Consider the following 16,394-nt stretch of genomic DNA (forward strand, 5'->3'; position numbering starts at 1 on the left):
ATGGCCCAGGGAAGAATATTTTTTCTCCCTTGCAATATTACCAATGAAATGGTCTTGTCTGTCTCACACAGGAGGTCACACTAGATTATCTTAATCTTCCAGACTGCCCAACAATTTGAAGTCTCCCTAACATACATACATATATTTTCTTTTTTGTGCTATGAGCCACTGTGTTGTGACTACAATTATCTTTTACCAGTTTAGAAAGTTACTTGATGGAGACACAATCATTGTCAGTTATAGCAGTTAACTGTGTCAAGAAGCTTTGAAAAAAAAAATTTAATTCTTAGGATTATGTTTTCTTTCTTCTTCAGTACACATTATGTAGGCAAAGAAATAGTTCCTGATTTCCTCTGTGGGATTATGTATTGTGTAGGCAAAGTAGTTTCTAATTTCCACTGACACAAAGCTTGTTGAAATTTTTATTTGGGAAACCTTCTAACAATTTATTGGGGAGAAATGTGTGACTTTTTGGATATGAAAATTAATAGTGGTTTTGTCCCAGGGTGAACCATTTTCTGGGTTCAGGTTAAGGTAAAACTAAAATTGTAAAGCTAGAATTAGAACTGGGATCAAATGTAAATGCGTTGAAACTTCACTAAATCAAGCTGGGAGGATCCTTTAGCAAAGAAATTATCTTTAAAAGTAACTTGTAAGAAGAGTGTTTCTTTTTCATTAGACCCCCTGATACAACAGATACTCTCAGTTGCACCTCTTCAGTGTCATTTCCACTCTCCTTTCTTGATCAGTGTGGTGTGTACATGGAAATGTTCTTACATCTTTCAGTGTTGATGGCTGATGGGCAATCCCAGTCTTTGTCTCTTCCTTTCACATGCACACTGGTAGCCCTCAGTTTATTCACACCCTTTCTGTCTCTGGAGACACATTTTGGACTTCTGTGGGATCTCTTTATCCATCAGTGCTTTTTCTTTCTTCTGCTTTTGTCTCCAAGGCTTCTTGTTGGGGTTTGGCCTTTTTTTTGACTGCCTGGGTCATCTGGCTGTGCTCTGGGGTTTATCTGCCCACCAAGACTAATCTCCCATACAGTCATTTAGGGGCTCTTATTGCTTGGATTAGTCCAAATATAAAAGAGGAAAATGGGAGGCAGGAGTACTAAAAAAATATATATAAGAAAGCTACAAATGTGGTGGTGGGTCTGATGGGAATGACTGCTTGCAAACGAGAATAAGGATAAATGGTTTTGTGGGTGATCGGGGAACCACTCTGCAGCTCGGCAGAAGCACCAAAATACCACACGGCTCCTCCAAAGCCGCGTGCTCTGGAAAGCAGGGAGCAGGGAGCAGGGTATCATTCCTACAATTACAGGAGAAGATTACAGCCTAATCCCTCAGCAGTGATAAGGAGCACCATGAGCTGAGGACCCGAATCTGTCTCATTACACAGGATGATCCTGGTGACAGGCTGGCTGAGCAGACAGATGTGCTGGGCTGTGCACATCAAAGCTTGCCTTTGACCTGCCACTCACACTGCATCTCCATGCATCCCAGTCCTTCCCAAGGCTTTCTGGCTCCCTGGTAGCTTTTCACATGACAAATACATGACAAATTACATTTAAATTTGGTGTAATTATTTTCTTACAAACTACAGTGGGAAACATGCTAAGCCACCCAAAACCCTAATTTTATGCAAAATCATAATGACTACACTAATGTTTACCTTTTAGTAAATGTGGAATTAACAAGTAATTTCATGATTACATTTATATATACATTAACCTTCCAACCTAAATTGCAAAGGTCCTCTTGGAAGACTGTAGGTTCTGTTGTGGTAGAGATAGTGGACTCCAAGCTCTGATTACACTGGAAAGTGTTGCCATAGGCCTAATTGGATAACAGAAACTTTTTGTTTATATTCTCTGTAGGTTTAAACAACTTGTAATTTGCAATCTTTTAAAACAGATTCTACTGTGAGGTCATAAACTCCTCATGAAATTAAGGGTTTTTTTAACTGTGTGGGCTACTTTATAGGAAACTAGGAGGGTGATGTTAACTGGAAACATTTTAGTGCCTGAAGTTGCGTCTTCTAGAAAGCAAAAAAAAAACCCAGAAGATGAAAAATGATGTTGCAGTTTTTTCTCTTTTGCAATTCTTTGTTTCTATACCATGAAAGTGATCATACATATTTTAAGTATTACATTGACTCTCTGGGATTTAAAAAAAAATGAATAGTTACAAAAAATCTTTGAAATATGGTGAATAATACATTTCCTAGAGGAAGTCCTGGAAAGAGCAATCACCAGATATAATGACACTTAAATTATCTTATACTCTTTGCTTTTTTCTATTCTATTGCCTTTTGACAGGATTAAAGCAGCCCTCACATAATCCTTCACTGAGTATTTTGGTTACATATGGGAGTGCATAGCCAACCAAAACCCCCTCTCAGTTTATAGAGGAAGGATCATTTTGAAAACCCCCTCTCAGTTTATAGAGGAAGGATCATTTTGATCTGGTTCTGTATGGGCTGGGAACCGGGGAAAAGGAAAAGGAAAAGAGTGGTTTCCAGGTCCCGGATCCCCTTTGGCTCTGAGCGGCCTCAGGGCAGAGTTGCTGCAGGCGGCGTTGCCTGATGCTGGTTTCACCTCCAGAGGAAGAAGCAAAGAAGGTGCCTGGGTGGGTGAGAGACACCCACAGTGTGATGTCCAAGGGGGTACACAGACAGTGCACCCCAGCTCTGTCAGCACATGGGTCTGGACTGTGCATTGGAGGCACCCAAGGCTCCTCCTGATCCTGGATGGGGTGTGTGGTTTTGAGCTGTCAGAGGCTTGGTTTTGGCATCAGTTTCTGCTCAAACACTGTTGCTTCTGGGACAATGTTTTGCTTTCAGATTTTGACATATAAAGGAAAATATCCCCCACTAACATTGTGAGATGGAAAAAGGCCAACTGTTGCATTCTCTTATTATGTGAGCCTATAAGATTGATCCCCCCTGCTCAGTCTGTCTCTCTAGCTTGCTCACAGCTCTAAAAAGTAAGGAATAGTCGGTAAATGACAACTTTTTAAAAAAGTTTTCAGCTATGTACATGCTACTGATATTGAAGTGCAGTTTTGTAACTTACTGAAATTGCTGCAGATCCCTGGTTTATTTTGTGACAAGCCAAATGGGCTCCAGGACCCTCCCTTCACACCAGAGATATTTGCCAGAAACCAAACAGATGGTAAACTAGGAAGAAATGACCCTCGGCATTCTCATTAGAACAGTTGGAGAAATTTTAATAGGCCCCTGTTTGCCTTGTGCTGTATCTAATACCCTTTGAACTGCCACTTTTTTTTTTCCTTTTTTTTTTTCTTTGTTACAAGTCAACTACTGCCATGTATATTTTAATGGGGATTATCAAATACAATTTGCCCAGAAGATGTAACAGCCCTCCGCTGCTAATTAGCAAAGTTTAAATAGTCACTGAGTTCTGGAATAATTGGAAAGAAACAGTGATTTTCCTGCCAATGTATAATTACCAATTAACAGGAAGATAACATATCTGTACAGCAGTCATATCTTGAAGAATTTGTTAACAGTCAATTAAGTAGTCAGTTGATGCCAAACTGACATTGGTCAAGAAAGTTTACATTTGAGTTTTAAGATACTTCCACCTACAAATGGTATGTAAGAAAACCATAATGATGATAAAACTTTAAAAGTCTCTGTGTCATGATGTTTAATTACTATTTAATTGTCTTCATGCCCAAAAGTTGACCATTTCTGCAAATGATTTACTGTCATATGTGCCTTGTGGAAAGGGTTTTAACTTTATTAATACAACATATATTCATTATCATGGCATAGGCAGTAATTACCTAATTACCCGTGCTTGCCTGGCAAGGAACTGCCAAAATATTTTATGCTGAGGAAGATAATTCCTCATGTGTAGCTGGATAAGGCAGACACCAATGCCCCAAGGTTGGAGGAAAAAGCTAACTGGAGAGGGAGCCTACACAGAAAATACTTAAAGTGGCCTCATTTTAGTCTAGTTTCACCCAGTCCAGTCACCCTAAACCCCTTATCCTTTTCTGCAACTACTCTTGGACTTGTCAGATTTGTGTAACTCAGGTTTGTCTAACTCCAGCCATGGCAGCAGCAGCAGCTCTTGGACATCAAAATCCAATTTTGCCTAATCTGTTGAGAAGTTTTGAGTTAGTCCACAATTTCAAATATCTTCGTAGCATTATGAGGATGACATTAAAATACTTCAAGCTGTTAACCTTTTAAATATACTGGTAGGTCCTGCTAGCATTTGTGTGGCGAAGACTGAAAAGGAGAACGAGCCTCCTTAGAGGTGTGGCACATGTAACATTGCTTGTATTTGTGAGCTCTGAATAGTGGGTGCAGGTGAGTGTTTAATTCTACAGGCAACGCTTAAGGCTTTGCAGATGAGATCGGGGTGATGATTGCACTGGAGGCACAGAGGAGCATTTTCCATGTGCCAGTGCCTATAAAGGGGCCCCTGGAGTTTTTAAACTAGAAAATGCCTTTAGAAATACTTTTACACAGCCAAACCCAGAATGCTAATTGTTGGGGCCAATTTTGGTCCAATTTAGTAAGTACATTTATTCAGCAGCGATGTTTTTTTCAGGTCTTATATAAATCCATTTTTTCCCCCTGGGTGACCAAAATATTGTATGGGGAAAAGCTAGAGAATAATTGTAATTTTAATGTAATTTTTCAATCGCATCCTAATTTTTTATAAAATGCATGTAGTAAAAAAACTATTGTGAAAGATTTTGATCTGATCAGTGTTTTTGCTATACCTCATACTTCTGAGAATATTCCTGATTCCAATAAGGTAAGGATTTCATTCAACATATATTAAGACATTAAATATTCGTTGTGACAGGTTGATGATTTTTATTTATCCTAATATTTATTGAAAGTAATTTGAAACACTTTTTGAACTGTGCAAATTGTAGGTCCTTTTAATAATGGAAAATAATATAGAAATAGATACACACCCCCCCCCCCATCTATGTAGACATATGCATTTATTCCTCACTCTCCTTTTTTCATCCTAATTTCAAGTACCATGTGCTCTTTACTGTTACAAACAGTAACTCTTTGTAACAGTGCTGTTAAACATATTCCAAATTTTCTTTTTTTGTAAAAAAGCTCATGCCCATTGGAAAAGTATCTGGGGGTTCTGGCCCACAGTCAGTTGACCATGATCAGTGTGTGCCCAGGTGGCCAAAAAGGCCAAAGGCATCCTGGCTTGTATAAACAGCAGAGTGGCCAGCAGGAGCAGGGCAGTGATTGTCCCCCTGTACTTGGCACTGGTGAGGCCACACCACAAATCCTCTGTTCAGTTTTGGGTCCCTCAGTACAAGAAGCACATTAAGGTGCTGGAGAGAGTCAAGAGAAGGGCAACAGAGCTGGGGAAGGGTCTGGAGCACAAGTCTGATGGGGAGCAGCTGAGGGAGCTGGGGGTGTTCAGCCTGGAGAAAAGGGGGCTCAGGGGTGTGACATTATCACTCTTACAACTGCCTGACAGGAGGCTCTGGTGAGGTGGGAGTCCGTCTCTTCTCCCAGGCAACAACTAACAGGAAAAGGAGAAACGGCTTCAGGTTGCACCAGGGGAGGTTTAGATTGGGTATTAGGAAAAATTTCTTCACTGAAAGGGTGGTTAAGCATTGAAAAAGTCTCCCCAGGGAAGTGGTAGAGTTACTATCCCTGGAAGTGTTCAAAAAATTATTAGATGTGTCACTTTGTGGGCATGTTTTTTTAGTGGGCATGTTAATATTTGGTTAAAAGTTGGACTTGATTTTGGAGATGTTTTCTAACCATAATGATTTTATAATTCTAAATCTTGCCTTAAAATCTATCTTCTCTGCTTTTTTAATGGGTAAATCACTCTTGTTTGCCATTGATTAGAGAAATGTTAATGTATAACTCAACTCTCTTTTATTACTGTTTTATTTTCTTAGCAATAATATTTGTCCTATTGTTCACCAGCTAGACTGTGATCTCAAAAGCAAGGACTTTCTTTTTTATTTTTCTGTACAGATATGCTGGCACAATACAACCCAATCTTTACTGTTCATGACTGTTATTATAATACAGATAATAGTATAGAAAAGTCAAGGAAAAATGAATTAAGCCTTCATTGACTGCAATAACAATAACAAAATACTTTATTCTCTAAAGGTTGTTGTCATTGTGCTTTGAGAGCTACATTCAGCAAGACTGACAGGCTGGAGTTGCATGGTAACTTGTAGTAACAGAGGGATATCTTTAATAAAGTAGAGGAAAAGGCCATGGTCTAGAAATTTAGGGCCATCTTAAAATTGCATTCTCTGCATGTGTTTGCCTCAAGAATATATCAAGAAATTGTTCCCATGGCTGCATGAACTTCACGCTGTCAGTGTGCCTGCCTGCATTGCTTCTTGTCAAGAGCATGGTTCTAAGATGCCTCATTGTCATGTGTTGTGCTGGGACAGTCAGTCAGAGCCCTTTCTCCTGACTTTCTGGTTGTGCCAGGCCTATTATTTTCCTTGCATTTTGTGTTTGTCACACATATATAGCATATACACATAGCATATTCAAGCAAAACTTACTGAGCTCTTGGACTTCATCAATTAAGATGCATTGAAGCCTCTTGCAAATGTGAAATAGTACTGGAAATTGTTTTTGTCATAATTTTGAAGACAAGTTTGTAAACTAATTTCTGGCATATTATGACAAACAAATGTCATCAGACTGCTTCCCCCTTATCTGCCAATTTGCCACATTTTGAAGTAGAGTTGATTATATGTGGTGAAAAACCAGGCTTACAGGAAAATGGAGCCCTCTGTTAAATCCTGATCATCACCTGTCCTACCAGCTGAATTCACTGTTTGCTTGTCTCTTGCAGTGTTGTGACTGATAATTATTTGTGTGTTTTCAGAGATGGTTCACAAGAAAAATCTGCTCCAAATCTGCTAAAAGGAATATCCCAATTTTCAAGAATATACCAGTGAAAGGTGATTGCTGTTTGTAGGGAGTGAATGGTAGGGTTGCATCTTTATTGGATGCTGAAAGACGTGAACTAGAGAAGGAGGTTCCCAGGTTCACGCTGGCAGTGGGAGCAGGGCCAGCTCCTCGCTCTCTTGGGGCACAGGAGGGAAGGGCAGAGTCCCCCCATGCTGCTCCAGCTCAGCTATCACCAGCACTGCTGGCAGGTGGAGAGAAGGTATGCTGCCTCTGCATGGGCAAGGTCATTCTTACAGCTTGTGCCACATCTAAAAGGGGTATTTGCTGACTACTGAGCTTAGAAAATTTGGCGTTGTTTTGAAGTGAAATTTGTCAAGTATCTAAAATGCACTTGCTTGTAAGTGAGTGTCACCTCACAGGAGTCTGTCAGTCCAGCCATTCTTGCTATAAATTCCCCAGGTAGAAAAATTGCAGATCTTCACATGAAGTCCTTACTCTTTGGAGTAGGGTTGTTCTGCCGTTCTGCTCTGCTGGATTTTGTTACTGAATGAAGTCCATAATTCCAGGGTGGTCGTATCAGTCTGGGTGTGGCTTTGCACCTTTCTTTTTAAAGTTTTCAAAAGAGAGGGAGAAAAAAAAATTATTTTAAATTTATTTAACAAAATATGTGTGTTAATACTTTAGTAGTACATCTGCTGCTTGAGTTTCATTATTTTTGGTGACATGTTAGACATAGTGTCATTTGAACACTGACTTTTGCTTCTGAAAAGAAAGAAAATAGGTCTTTTAGGTCAAAACTGTAACTTCAAGATATTGAAAGCCTTAAACAAGGATTTCTTTAAATTTATCAAATGAGTCAATCTACTGTAATTCTTGCCTCATTTTAACCCTTAGTTAAAATAAGGCAATTATTAAAGTAGGTGCAGTTTGTAACCAAAACTGTTGCATCTGCATAAGTCTTAGCTTGAGCTGTTTGAATGCTTGAAGGAAAACAACCTTTACAAGAAATCCAGTAGATACACAAGTAGTCAATGTAGGAAAGTAAAGATACTTTGCAGCTGTGTGAGAAGGTTGGATTTTTTTTCCAGATAGCATCAAATTAAATAGCTGAATGATGGAATATCTTGTGGTGTTTTGGGAAGATGTGATATTGTTGAAAGCAGTATTACTGAGCTCTAGTTTATTTAAATAAAACTATTTAAATAATTACTTGACAAGGCTATTTTGGCAGCATTATAGCAAGTGATGAAACATTTTACATAACAGTTTATTAATAAAGTCAGTATTTTTCTTCTTTATCACTCTGATATTTTCTATATGTCTGTTTCTGGATAAAATAGTGACACAAATATTTTGTGACACTGGAGTCATACTCCAGTCATATGCCATCATACTCACCTTGACAGTCTCTGGTATGCTGGAAGGTTGATGTAATAATTAGCAGGCTGAATCAATAAATGCTGACAGCATCAGCTCTTAAGATAAAGAATATGAACATTAACAAAGTCTAGATTAAAAAAAATCTTTAAGAACTGTTTCATCCTGCAAGTTTTAATTTTTAGGAGGATTAAGTTTAAATTTCTAATTTTGATATGAATAGTGAATTTCCTGAAATATACCATCTGCTTGCTCAGCACATGTATACATTAAGCTTATCATTTTCTCCCCGTAACTTTAATTTTGTTATTTTTAGATTCCATAATGAAGGTCTTGGTAGAGATTTCTTCTTGTTATCTATGATTTAAATTTATCACTGAACATGTAATAACTAATATCACAGGCAGTAGTGACCACCCAGTAGTCATAATTCACTCAAACAGGCAGCTTTGTGATAACCTTTGCTTAAGGAGGGCAAAGACGTAATGAACTCTTTTAAAAACCTTCCGTCATAACCTGTCAAGAGCTCAACCAAATAAACTGGAATGTGCTTTAGCTACAATTTTTCCTGAAACTATCAAAGAGGTGCATTCTAGCTTCTGATGAAAGTTTGTGTGAAGATTAGGCATGAGTATGGAATTCAGATTTGCCCTGAAGAATTTATCAGATATATGTGATAATCTAAAGGACTTTTGCTTAGCATGGGACAAAAAAATGTTTATTTGTTCTCCACTTAAATATGATGAGCGGGATATGTAAAATTCAGTAACATTCTCTGTCCTGGAAACATTTATGCGGAATGGAATTACTGATTTTTTTTTTTTTTTTTTTTTTTTAAACCAGGAAAGTTTAGGGTGTTTTCTGTGCTTTACTCCTAGTTGGATCTCCTCAGTCTGTTTCTGAGCATCTTTCCATTAGGGACTTCATTTTTGCTGTGTATAGCTTGGGGACCTTGGCTGTCTGGCTCAGACATTCACACACAACCATGCCTTCAGGTGCCCTGTTTTCCAAGGACTGATTGAAATGCAAAGTACTTCTGGAAATGCAATTTTCTGATGCTCACTGCAGTTCATCCAGACGAGTTTTGAAAGACGTCTGTCATATTCAGTTATGGCAGGGTGTTGTGGTGAGCACTTTACACAAAAAAAATTCAAGGAATTCATAGGGGTGGGACAGATTGGCTGATGGAGACTGAGGGACTTTGTAAACTAGAATATTTCACTACATAGGATTTTGATTTAATAGCATATGAAGTATTTTAAATTTAATTGATTGGGATGTTCCCTAGAAATCTAGTTTCTCTAGAAATCTAGGTCTAAGCTCTCATCATAAGAGATATATAGTTTGTTAGAAGTCTGCAATAGTTCATGAGAAAAAAGCTGTCTATTTCAAGTATGTTATGAGACTGTTAAAAGTTTAATACAAAGAAGTTGCTGGTGTGGTATCTCTGGCCCAAAGCAGAGGGCTTCCATCTGGTAAATCTATGATCATAGAGTCATCATAGAATGGCCTTGTTTGGAATGGACCCTAAAGGTCCAACTGTTCCTGCCATGGGCAGGGACACCTTTCACTAGACCTAATTGCTCAAAGCCCCATCCAACCTGGCCATGGACATTTCCAGGGGTTGGGAAACCTCTTCTAGTGTCTCACCACTCTGAACAGCAAAGAATTTCTTCCTAATGTCTAAACTAAACTTTCTCTAAGTTTGAAGCCATTCACCTTTGCTCTTGTAAGTATTTTCTCTCCATCTTTCTTGTAGGCTCCCTTCAGTTATTGGAAGGCCTCCATAAGAACTCCCTGGAGCTTTCTCTTCTCCAGGCTGAACAGCACCAATTCTCTCAGCGTGATTTCATAGGAGCAGTGCTCCAACCCTCTGACCATTATTTGTGATCCTCCCTGGGACTTGGTCCAACAGGTCCATGTCCTTTCTGTGCTGAAATCCCCAGGCTGGCTGCAGCACTGCAGGTGGGGTCTCAGCAGAGCAGAGGGGCAGAATGCCCTCCCCTGCCCTGCTGCCCACACTGCTGGGGTGGCAGCTCAGGACATATTTGCCTTTCTGGGCTGCAAGTGCACATTGCTGTCATGTCCAGCTTTTCTCCCTTCAGCCCCCACAAGTGCTTCTTGGCAGGGCTGCTCTCCATCTGTTCATCCCCCAGCCTGTACTGACACAGGAGGCTGATTAATTACTTTAGTTAATATCCAAAGCATAAACTCACAAATCGGTCAGAAGGAATGGACTACAGTGCTCGACCTTTAAGTAAAATTCTAATAAAACTCTGGATAAGAGCCCTTCCTGCCCCTTCCCCACAGATGAGGTAAGGTCAGCCTGTAGTAAAATGCAGCGAACCCCGGCTCAGGGAAGAAATGATGATGTCTGACTCCAGAGCAGAAGGCTGAAGGATAGCTTTATTAAAACTATACTGTATTGCATTAATATACTATTTAAAGAGATACTATCCTATTCTATATACATACTTCTTACTTACCTAACTATCAACTAACAAACTCGTGACTTCTCTGCTGAGAGTCCAAGACACAGCTGGATCCAATTGGTCACTGAACCCAAACAACCTTCACCAGAATCCAATCCAGCAATCACTTCAGGTAAACAATCTCCATACCAAATTCCACATGGAGAAAACAAAGGAGCAGAGATAAAGATTGTTTTCTCTTCTTCTCTCTGTGTTTCTCCAAGAAATCCTGAGAGACAGAATTATGTCTCTCTGTCCAGAGAGTATGAATGTCACAGTCAGCCTCCAACTGGTTAATTTCCTTTGGCTGGTGACACATGGAGATTTAAGGTGGACACATGTCCCATGCCATGGGCTGACCAACATCCACCGTGTGTGAGGAGCCAAGACTCGTCACTCATGCACAGGCACGTCCACATTGTCTGTGCCTGGGGCCGAGTCCCACCCTGGCTTTTCTCCTTCAGAGACTCAGGGTATTGTCTGGTTTTGGTAACAAACAGCTTCATGGTTCAGCTTTGGGAATAGCTAAAGTGCAGTGCAGCTACAGTATCCTTTAAACATAGCTTTGAAATTACATGGAGCAACTTTTTCTTTTTTTCTAAATTCAATATGTGAATTTATTTAAGTGAAATTGTATTTAATGTCACCCTATTGGCACAGGGTGAGAAAAAGGAGGAAAGGTTACTGTTAACACAATCTGGTTTTATGCTGGCTGTGGAATTTGTGCTGTTGCAAACCCTCTGAAGTACTTTCTAAAAAGCTGGTGTAGAAGCGTCTCGCCAGGACAAGTGGCTTTTCATGCATTGTTTTATTGACTCACATTTGATGGGTTCTCATATGTATTTAAAGGCTGAATTCCAGTCTCTAGGGAATGACTCAAAAAGCATTTAATTTTGAACTGAATTCATTTGCAATTTCCAACAGAGGCATCTGCTGACCAGTTATGAGAGGGTCTTGGTTCTTCAGCACTACCAATTGTAATCTCGTGGCATGCTTTATTTTGAGTCTCCTGGGCTTATACTAGATCTTTTATTATACATGAAATACAAATATCTTCAAAAGCAATGGCAATAATTTTCAAAATCCCACCCAAATATGTAAACATGTTTACAACTCACTCAATGAGTGTTCATTTTCTTGAATCAGTCTAACAAAATTTAGTAAAGATCCTGTTTTGTGTTTCTTTTCATTGTGTTTTTAATTGAAAAAATATTCCTCCTTGTTTTACTAGTAAAGGAAAATATATCATATTCATACTACTTTATTTGTCACAAACATCCCCTCCCCAAAAACATCTTGAGGACAAGTACTTGCACCAGAGGAAAAAACCATGAAGTCTAGCGCAGTTAAAAATAGGATATAGTCAAGTGGATATTTTCAGTGGAGATAATCGCAGGCACGCTTTTCTGGGTTACATAAATCACATGAACAGGAAATATTGCTCATGTGAATAATAATTATTATTATTATTATATTGAATTATATTATTGTTATTGTTATTAAATTAAAACTGAATTCATTAAACTTAGTAAAATTCTAAACATGAGGGAATGTGCACTTTAAATCCCCATCCATCTTATTTGCGGTTTTTTTCTCGAGGTGTTTGGTTGGATTTTTTTAAATGCAGTCCTAGAGCTTTCAGAATAACAAAGTGAGAAGCTGTCAATCTAATTAGAGCAGGCATTCAAGAAGTAGTAGGAATATATAAGTAGTTTAAAAATTATTCTAATACAAGGGGAAATAGCTTAGAGTCTTCATAAGATTTTGTATTTTTGTGCCCTGAAGACAAATTATAAATCTGAAGGGTTTTAGGAAGCCAGTGTAATGAAATGACCTTTTATGATAAACAGAAGGAGTTTGGAAAGCAATGTATGACCGCACCACAGCTAGATTGCTACTAAAGGACTGTTTCATCACTTCACATGCAACAGGAAAGGTACTTGCAGCAGGAGTTATTTAAACAAGGCAGACAACATTAAGCTGAACCACTGTTAGTCAATGCTAACCTGACTTTGTGGCTGAAGCAATGCTTCTTACTCACATAAAGTACAAGAGAAACAGTGAATGTTCTTTTTATATCCAGGTAATTCTTATTTTTGGCAGCATGATCTAAATACTGCCTTTTTGTATATGAACCTTGGTACATATCTGCTTAACTATGGCATTTTCAGTGTAATTTGAGCTTTGCTTTGGAAAAAATGAGTGATTAGTTTTTAAAAGTAGATTTCTGTCATTAACAGAAAACCTGGAAACAGGGCTGCTTGTAGGTAGATATAATTTTCTGTTTTTTAAGAGAAGGCAAGTTATTAAGGTAACCTCAGGGCTTGGTCACAATTTAAGCATGATGTTGGTTTCAGCAGGCCCTGCAGTTTGGGGTGGTTTGGCCATTTTGGCACATGATCCCTGTGGTGCAAGGGAATCATCCCCAGGAGAGCAAGAGCTGTGACAATGATGCTGTAGCTTTAATGTGTGTGGATTTAAGCTCCATCTTAAAGCTGGTTACAGTCATTTATCTCCTAAATTCCTATTGCAAAATTGTTTCAATGCTTCATTTGCCTAGTGATTAAAAAGGATCTAAATGAGAGTAAATTTATTCAAGTCCAGTTTTCAACGCTTTGTTCTTATACCATGGTTGTCTTTTGGCTTAAACAGCTCCTTTACAACCCTGTGATATTTAGTGATAGCAGTCATCCTCTCTCTAAACAAGCTCTTTCTGTCTCCTTTTGTGACATATTTTACATTCTTCTCATCATCCTAGCAGTCCTTCTCTGCAGCTGCTCCAGCCTAAGTTAATCTTTTTTGAACACAAGCGTTCATAATTGCACACAATAATTGAAGTGATGTCTTAGCAGTACTTTACCAGCACGGTACTAATACTTCCCCCATCGTTACTAGAAATAATTGAGCTGATGATTTCTAGGGCAGTGTTTGTCTTTTTTCACACTGGTAGCTTATTTTCAAACAGTGGTTGACTAATGTGAACAGAGCTTTCTCCTCCTTAGTAATTTCTAGCTTATAGCTGAAAGTATTCTTGTTATTATCTAAAGAGCATGACCTTACATGTTCTACAAGAAGTAAAGAATCCACTTTGTGTACTTCTTTTCCCAGTCATTAATCATATTCTTTTTAAAAATGTGCCTAATTTCTAATGTTTCTCCTTTGAACTTCCAGGAGCCATTTCTTGCTGTGTCTTTAGTAGTTTGTTTAAAAGTTCTTTATTAGGGGATATTTCCTTTACGTTAGGGTAACTTATCCACTGAAATAAAAACACTTCTAAAATTTGATAAATAATTTATAGCCTATAGATATTGAACACTGAGTTTTTGGTGTAAGGAATAATTCTTATATCTAAGCAGAAGGTATAAGGCAGATTAGCTTTTTTCCCAGACTTTGGCAATCTTCAGCTTCCTTCTAAAATTGGGAACCCCAGCAATATGTGTTCTTGTAGCCTCAGTTCATAGAATCATCAAATGGTTTGGATTGGAAGCAACCTTAAAGATCAGCTGGTTCCAAACCCCTGCCTTGGGCAGGGAGACCTTCCACTAGACCAGGTTTTTCAAAGTCCATCCATGGCCTTGAACACTTCGAGGGATGGGGCAGCCACAGCTTCTCTGGACAAGCTGTTTTAGTGCCTCACCACCTCACAGCAAAGAATTTCTTCCTAATATCTAATCAAAACCTACTCTCTGTTTGATGCCATTCCCCCTTGTCCCACCACTACATGCCCTTGTGAAAAAAATTCCTCTCCATCTCTCTGTAGGCCCCTGTAAGGTTTAGGAGGGCCACTATGAAGTCTCCCTGGAGCCTCTTCTCCAGGCTGAACAATCCTAATTGTGTTTCATGCCTCTAATTAATCATTTTTGTGGCACTCCTCTGGATTCACTCCAGCAGGTCCATGTTCTTCTTTTGTTGTGAGCCCCAGATCTGGATGCAGCACTGCAGGTGGGGTCTCACCAGAGTGGAGCAGAGGGGCAGAATGCCCTCCCTTGCTGTGCTGCCCACATTCCTTTTGGTGCAGCCCAGGATACATTTGGCTTTCTGGGCTGCAAGTGCACATTGCTGGGTCATGTTCAGCCTCTCATCCAGAAGCACTCCCAAGTTTTTCTCCTCAGGGCTGCTCTCAATCCACTCTCTGACCAGCCTGTGTTTGTGCTTGGGCTTGTTCTGATGCAGGTGCAGGACCTTGCACTTGATCTTGTTGAACTTCATGAGCAACTTCATCCTCCAGTTTTCTTAGGACCCCTGAATGCATTTCATCTGGTCCCATAGACTTGTGAACTTTCAGGTTCCCTAGGGGGTTTCTAACCTGACTTTCTCCCACAGCAGGTGGATCTTTGTTCTGCCAATCCCTACCTTTGCCTTCTGCCACTTAAGTTGTGTGGCTGGAGCACTTGCTAGTGGAGACCAAGGCTGCGGCACCAGTCCTGTAATCACCTCTTGGTTCACCAGTGACAGAGAGTGTGTCAGGTTGGCAAAGGGTGCCTCTGTCTCTCAGAAGAGAGTTACCTGCTGGTGTCACCTGCCACCTTTTCTTACTGGCTCTGGTTGTTGCACAGGGAGTAAATGGGGCTGCCTTATTCAGTCCCAGCATCAATCCTGATGTGATGGGTCTTTCCTCTTTAGCACTGCAGAGCAGAGAGGTTGTTCTGCACAGGCACTTCAGGCCTTAGGTGAAGTCTCTTTCTCCTGCAGGTCCTTGCTGCTGCAAGTTTCCTTGTTCCTACAGGACTGGGGGAAGGGGGTGGGCAGGGGATTGTTTTGCTGGTTTTAAGGTTGGCTCAGTTTACCAAATGATATGTTTACCATACTACATGTAACTAACCTGACTCACAATTTGTTCCCACCTGGCCAGTGTTTATATCATTAAGAAGTGTCACAGTTGGTGATTTCAGATCTTCCAGATTTCTGATGAAAATGCTGACTAACATTTCATGACAATAGTCATGAAATTGCTATTTAGTGTTGATTTATAAGAGACAGCTAGTCTAAGGGATTCAAGTGCTTAATGCCATAAATTTATGTTTTGTTATTGTTTGGGATCACTCTTGAATATAGAGACATTGTATTTTTAATTGCAGTGCCTCAGGAAAGACTAAAAATGGTATTTTGAAACTAAATTAATCAAAGTTAGACATTAAAATAAAAGTTTCAGAATATTCTGGATACAAAAGTACTATTTCAGTGAAATCAGATTCTATTATTTTTCTGCTCTGCTAATTAACAATGGAGAGGAGTAGTTATTAGGTGAAATTCCATCAGTTAAACAAGAATTCACTTGATTAATACATGCAGAATAATACATGTTAGTCAAATACTGTTTTCTTCTGAGATCCCATAAAAAACTTGATCAAAGTTTAACTACAACATAAGCCAGTTATGTTTAGATGACACTGAAAACAACAAGCCCTTCAAATAATGGGGATGACACAAAGAGAATCAACAATTGTCATGAGCCAAACTGGAATTTTGCAGATTTCAGCCAAATGGCTGAAAAACATAGGAAAGGTGCTCTTTTGGTGATGGCACATCGTAATGAAATTACATTTTTCATTCTTTGTGGGTAATTCTATTTACAGAAGTCACCTGAGGATTTGAAAGGTTTGTACAGAAACTCTTGGATTTAATGAG

General features: G+C 39.2%; 1 protein-coding gene across 2 annotated transcripts in view; it reads left to right on the forward strand.

Annotated features, from left to right (window-relative positions):
* The window catches only part of RELN (reelin), a 277,039-nt gene that overhangs the window by 47,545 nt on the left and 213,100 nt on the right, over positions 1–16,394 (forward strand). The gene's annotated exons all lie outside the window — the stretch shown is intronic.

The sequence above is a fragment of the Vidua chalybeata genome, chromosome 5 (genome assembly GCF_026979565.1).
Source record: "Vidua chalybeata isolate OUT-0048 chromosome 5, bVidCha1 merged haplotype, whole genome shotgun sequence".
NCBI classification, from domain to species: domain Eukaryota; kingdom Metazoa; phylum Chordata; class Aves; order Passeriformes; family Viduidae; genus Vidua; species Vidua chalybeata.